The 7066-nt window shown below is 42.5% G+C and overlaps 1 pseudogene; it reads right to left on the reverse strand.

The window, feature by feature from the left end:
• LOC136515761 (argininosuccinate synthase, chloroplastic-like) overlaps nucleotides 1-4686 on the reverse strand; it is a 94935-nt pseudogene extending 90249 nt beyond the window's left edge.
• Nucleotides 4687-7066: the final 2380 nt, after the last annotated feature.

Raw genomic sequence — 7066 nt, forward strand, 5'->3', positions numbered from 1 at the left:
TCCAAGCTAAAATCAATGGATCTGGCTCTCAAGGAAGAGTTCCTTATCCATCTGATTTTTACTTCTTTGCCAAAAGAGTTTGACACCTTTGTTGTCAACTACAACATACAGCCCAAGAAGTGGGACATGCAAAGGCTCATGGCTATGTGTGTGAAAGAGGATGAGAGAATGGAAGCTGCCATTGGTGGCACTATCAATTATCTGAAAGACAACAAGAAATAGAATAATAATGCTAACTTCTCCTCAAAGTCAAAGAGAAAGGGTCCCATGCTGCATAAGCCTCAGCAGAACCAGTTCATAGTAGAGAAAGATCAATGTCTCTATTGCAAGAAGATGGGACATTATAAGAAAAATTATCCCGATTACTTAAAGATGATCATGGCAAAGAAAGGTTAGAACATTATTATGTTCATAAATGAATCTCTGTATGTATAGTATTCGAAATCTACTTGATGGATTGACTCAGGTGAACTGTTCATGTTGCTAATTCTTTACAGGGACTCCATTCGATGAGGAGTACAGAAAGAAGCGAAAGACACGTTAAAGTAGCAAATGGAGTCCGAGCAGAAGTTGAAGCCGTTGGTGATCTTTCTCTAGAGCTTGCTGATGGTTTCAAACTAATACTTAGAGATGTTCTTTATGTTCCCTCGTTATAGAGGAACTTGATTAGTGTTTCATGTTTGGACAATGATGGATATGATTGCCATTTTGGAAATGGCAAATGTAAGATAACATTTAATAATGCATGTGTTGGTCTTGCTATCTTACAAAATAAGCTTTATTTGTTATCACTACGTGATGATGTGAATGTTGTATGCGATGATGGGAACGTTGCGTGCGACAACGTGAATGTATCCTCGTCTATGGATGTAAACAAAAAACGAAAGAGAGCCCACGATGCATTGTCGAAATTATGGCACTGCTGTTTAGGCCATATTTTGAGGGGGAGAATAGAAAGACTAGTTAAGAATGATATTCTTTCTCCACTAGAGCTCTCAGATTTAGAACAATACAGAGAATGCATTAAAGGAAAGTATGTAAAGAAAATTAAGAAAGATACCAAACGAAGTGCAGGAATTCTACAAATTATTCACATAAACATCTATGGTCTGTTTCCATAAAAAGTGTGGATGGTTATGATTCATTCATAACATTCACAGATGATTACTCCCGTTATGGCTACATTTATCTTATCAAAGAAAGAACAGAAGCATTGGATAAATTTAAGATATTTAAGGTAGAAGTTGAAAACCAACACAATTTAAAGATTAAGATAGTCAGGTCCGACCGTGGGGGTGAGTACTACGGTCGGCATACCCCATATGGCCAAGTTCCGAGACCTTTTATAAGGTTCTTACAGGAGAATGGCATAGTAGCCCAGTATTCTACACCGGGCGAACCTCAGCAGAATGGAGTAGCTGAAAGGCGCAATTGTACCCTGATGGATATGGTGCACAGTATGATAAGTTACTCTACCTTACCGATGAGCCTGTGGATGGAGGCATTAAAAACCGCCATTCATATTCTCAATAGAGTACCAAGTAAGTTGGTGCCCAAAACACCGTATGAGTTGTGGACAGGAAGAGTACCCTCACTAAACCACTTACATGTGTGGGGGAGTCCTGCTGAGGCTAAAGTATTTAACCCAAACATTGGGAAGCTAGATCCCAAAATAGTAAGTTGCCATTTCATTGGCTACCTAGAAAAGTCAAAAGGTTTTCATTTCTACTGTCTAGATAGACATACAAAGTTTGAGAAAACGAGACACGCTGTCTTCCTAGAGGATGAAATGATGAGGGGGAGCATGGTAGCTCAAGAAATTGACCTTGAAGAGAAGCAGGTGTATGCACCCACTCCGATGATTCATGAGCCATTTTTCTCACTACCTGTTGTCGCTACACCGATAGTATAAGATAATGTGGTGCTAGCATCTGTTGTTATTCCGCCTATGGCAACAATGAATGATGATGAGGAACCTGATCTTTAGGATCCTATAGAACCTATTGCCACACATGAGGGGAGCAACAATAGCCTCAAACAGAAGATGTGCCAAATGTGGAGGCCCCTAGAAGGTCTCAAAGAGTTAGAAAATTAGCTATTCCTACTGATTATGAAATCTACAACACTGAGGAATTTCAAATAGAGGATGATCCCACCTTATTTGAAGAAGCCATGAGAAGTGATCATTCATCAAAGTGGCTTGAGGCCATGGAAGATGAAATGAAATCTATGAATGCCAATAAAGTTTGGGATTTGGAAATAATTCCTAAAGGAGCCAAAATAGTAGGCTATAAATGGGTCTACAAAACAAAACTTGACTCTCAAGGGAATATAGAGAGATATAAAGCGTGACTTGTGGTAAAAGGCTTTACGCAAAGAGAAGGGATTGATTACAATGAGACCTTTTCTCTAGTCTCATGTAAGGATTCCTTTAGAATCATAATGGCATTAGTGGCACATTACAATTTAGAATTACATCACATGGATGTAAAGACATCATTTCTCAATGGGGACTTGGAGGAAAATGGTTACATGGCACAACCGAAAGGTTTTGTCATGGAAGGAAAAGAACGAATGGGATGCCGCCTAAAGAAATCCATTTATGTATTAAAACAAGCTTCAAGATAGTGGTACTTGAAGTTTGATCAAACAATAAGAAATTTTGGGTTTAAAGAGAATATAGAGGACAATTGTGTCTATACAAAGTTTAAGAATAGGAAGTTTATCTTCCTTGTCCTATATGTGGATGATATCTTACTTGCTAGTAGTGATGTCAGTCTACTACTGGAGACAAAGAAGTTTTTGTCCTCAAAATTTGATATGAAAGATCTTGGTGAATCTTCGTTTGTTCTGGGGATCGAGATTCATCGAGATAGAAGTAAAGGGGTATTAGGACTGTCACAAAAGGCATACATAGAGAAGATCTTAAAGAAATTCAGTATGCACAAATGTAGTCCTTCACCCGCTTCTATAGTCAAGGGCGACAGATATGGAGATTTTCAATGCCCTAGGAACCAATATGAGATCAATCAAATGAAAGCGGTTCCATATGCTTCAGCTATCGGAAGCTTGCAATATAGTCAAGTATGTACGTGCCCTAACTTGGCATTTGTTACCGGGTTACTTGGTAGATTCTAGAGCAATCCTAGAACAGAACACTAGAAATTAGTAAAGAAAGTCTTGCGTTATTTGTAATGAACAAAATGCCTCATGATGACGTACAGAAGATCAGATTCACTCTATATAGTGGGATATTCTGATTCTGATTATGCGGGAGATGATAGAAAATCCACATCTGGATATGTATTCACTCTCGTAGGAGGAGCTATTTCATGGAAAAGCTCAAAGCAAACCGTCACTACATCGCCCACAATGTTTGCTGAGTTTGTAGCGTGTTATGAGGCAACGGGACAGGTGAACTAGCTAAAGAAGTTCATACCTGGTTTGAAGGTGGTTGACGACATCTATAGACCACTTAAGTTATACTGTGATAATAATCTGGCAGTAAAGTATGCTCACAACAATAAGTCAAGTGGTGCTGCCAAACACATTGACATAAAGTATTATGTTGTGAAAGATAAAGTCCGGGATCAAGTCATAAGTCTTGAGCATATAAGTACAATAAAGATGCTCACGGATCTGCTTACAAAAGGTTTACCACCCAACTTGTTCAGAGAACATGTAGCCAGCATGGGTTTAAGGAAAAACCTATAATTTCTAGATAAAAGAAGGCCCAAAGATAAGTATCTATTTCATAACAGAGTAGTGTGTTGTAGCTATTAAATCTATCGGCAATGGACCGTGACGATGAGACATGCTCTATGCGCTAATCTGTAATGGAATGAACAAAAGTAAATGATATGAAAGTGAAAGATAAAAAGAGATCAAGGGGGAGATTGTTAGATTGATCTCTAATCCTAACTGGACCCAACGGCCCAGTTGGCCCTTTGATTCGTGCCCTGATCGGGGGTGCCCAGCCCACCATGGCTAGAGGGTCCCTGTCACCCTATGCTACAAAAAGAGGTGGGGGCCAACAGCTCTTATCACGAGGTTCACCTGAGCCGAGCTCCCCACCGTCAAACCCTGAACCCGATCTAAGTGAGGGGCGCAGCCAGTGACGGGAAGTACCTCCACCATTACACTATGCCGTCGTCGATCTTCACCACCGGCACTGCATCTCCGACCCGTCTTCCCTGACCATCGCTGCCCGTGTGCAGACTTCACCAATGAACCCGATGGCAGCCTCTGGATCAACCCCCTCCGTGGTGTTAGGTTCGTCAGCCCTCATCCACCCCTCTCTGTTTCTCTCTCGTTGCATTAGAACGTGTTCTAGGTCTTTGATTCATCAAGCACCCCGGCTAGATCTACTCCTAGTGATTCTATAAGTATAAATAGCCTAGCATATGGCATGAAATACCTTGGCCATTGCGAGCCTTGTTCTGCCACTGGCAAACCTTAATAGCAGTTGCGCCAGGGAGGGAGTTTGTACCAGCCTAGCATCCACAATTTACACAGGCGAGATTGCTGATTTGTCCAAGCAAGTGGAAAACAGAGGAGGGGAAGAGCATCGTTTACCTTATGAATGAGGCAGGTCACGCTCGAGTCCGGACAGACACCAATCCCTATAGGACTAGCAAGGAAATTGTCAAAGAAGCAGTGCAAACACATACCAAAACCTAGAAACATCTACGACCTGTTCGGTTGGCTGATTCATTTTGTTGCTGGTTCGTGAAGAAGTACTGTTGGCTGGTTTGTGTGAGAGAAAAATACTATTCTGGCTATAAATTTATGATTGTTTATGATAAGCCATGGCCAAACAAACAGGCTGCTAAAGCATCTAACTAACACAGTCCTGTCCGACAAGCACGCAATGCCGGACATGGGCGGAACGCAACAAAAAGACAGGATGGATTGGAAGCGAGCGAGTTGTGTACCGATGAATCGGGAGGCGTCTCTAGTAGCAAACGCCATTACAACAGACAATCGGAGCTACGGAGGAGAACCGGAGGCGGCGTGCTTGGGCGGAGGGATTGGGAGGGGGCGGATTGTGGTCGGCGGAGCGGAGCGGAGGTGGCGTCGTTGCACGGAGCGGTTTTGTTTTATGGTCTTGTTTGTTTGATGGGCATGTATTCATCTCACGTATATGTTAAAGTGGATGATTCCAACTTAATCCACTTCCACACATACTTTAATGAATATGGATTGAAGTGAAACGTGCATCCGAAGAAGGCCTATACGAGCTACGGAGATGGGTTGTGTTCGGGCAGTTTTGAGTAGGAATTGGGGTTGGAGACGAACTGGCGGGACTACAGTTGGGCCAAGTTGGGCCAACAGGAGTCTAGCCGGTTGACTACTGGTTTCGACCGCCTTGTATTTACAGGCTAAAGCCCAAGAGAAACACGGGCCGAGTGCACACAGGGCTCTTCGTGATGGTGACGATGACGGAGATGTGTTCTAACGGGACTTTAGGCGAGAAGAAACAGCATACCTTTTTTTGGCTAATAAGGCTAGCGTCCTCCAGGTCCACGTCCAGACGCAGCTTCTGCTCCCTATGCCCGCATCACATCTCATGCGCCCTATCTCGTTCCCATCCAGCGCCCCATGCCCATGCCGCGCTGTTGATGCAAAAGTGGATCTACAAACACAAAGGGCTAATACCCGAATCGATATCCAAAGCATGCCAATCGATTTGACCTGTTAATCGACAAGGATGAAGATACGAGCACTTTGGTCCTAACAACAGCGATACGCCCGGAAGTCATGGCCAAGAGGTACTCACATGGAACTCGAGAATCGCCGAAGGTCGCACTGAAGCTATGCAACTCGCCGAATCAATGAGAACTCGTAAAAAGGAAAAATATGCAAATTGACGAAGTCACCGAAAAGTAAGTAGATGCAAATAGGAGTAAAAATTGTTCTTGATATTGATTTTTTTATTACATTGCCCCTCACTCTATATTTATACCCTGATCTAAAGAGACATAACCAAACACAACTAGGACACCAAGTCCATATCTAAGGAAACACGTGACTCTTACATGAATCATACTCTAACAAATATAGAAAAGGAAATCAACTCCTATCTATTTCCCTGTCCGCCTCAATTATGATGGAAATCTCACCGACCTCCTTTCCATCGGCATACTTCCTATTTCATCGGTAGTAGTCTTCAAGCCTTCCTTCATCGGCATCGACAATAACATCTCCAACCTTATCGGCAACGCCCGAGTCTAAATCAACCTTTCCATCGATCACCACCATTCATCGGCAACCATCTTTACAAGCTGATTTTCATCGGCTGTCAGCGTATACAGTAACTCTCCTCTACCGATTAACCCACTCTGATCATTTTGACACGTGCAAAAAACGATGTCAACACATGCCCCCCAATTTCGGAGTATAAAACCATTAATGCTCCGAAATTTACTCCAGATAATGTTTGCCTTCGCCCAATTACCGTAACTCATCCTTCAAGCCAAAACTTGATCTGTTATCAAATCTAATCAAATCTAATCCTGATTCATGCACCTTAGTAAATATCGCACAATTGCCAACCACTCTTGCCTTGATTATGGTTAAGATACCGAAATAATAATCCATCGGCAAGATCCTAACATAATAATGCCGCCACTTTCAGAATTAAAATATCCTGTACCGATATCTCTTCCAAGTCATGATTACTTGCCATCAAATCATCTGTACAATCCCTTGATTATCGTGTGAACAGTTACCATATCCATCTGAACCACCTCGACCTACATGCGCGCGGTATAGAGATAAGTCCAAAATACCCCTACTCCAAGCGGCTTATAAATAGATTTCTCCGGAACGCTCGTCTTCTACCCTCAGACTCCAATCCTTGACATTCTCTCTTTCCGATGGTGACTCCGATGAACAACTGCGCGACCTCAACCAACAAGAACTTTTCTCCAGCGTCAACCTCGAGTCTCCGGCTCGTGCCCCCATCTACCTCAAGATAATGGCAATCAACTTCGATGTCCCTGCAGTTCGTTCCACTTCCGTTACCTTTTACCTCGATTCCTCTAGTCTTTGCGAGTTCATACAG

Source organism: Miscanthus floridulus, chromosome 17 (assembly GCF_019320115.1).
Source record: "Miscanthus floridulus cultivar M001 chromosome 17, ASM1932011v1, whole genome shotgun sequence".
NCBI lineage: Eukaryota > Viridiplantae > Streptophyta > Magnoliopsida > Poales > Poaceae > Miscanthus > Miscanthus floridulus.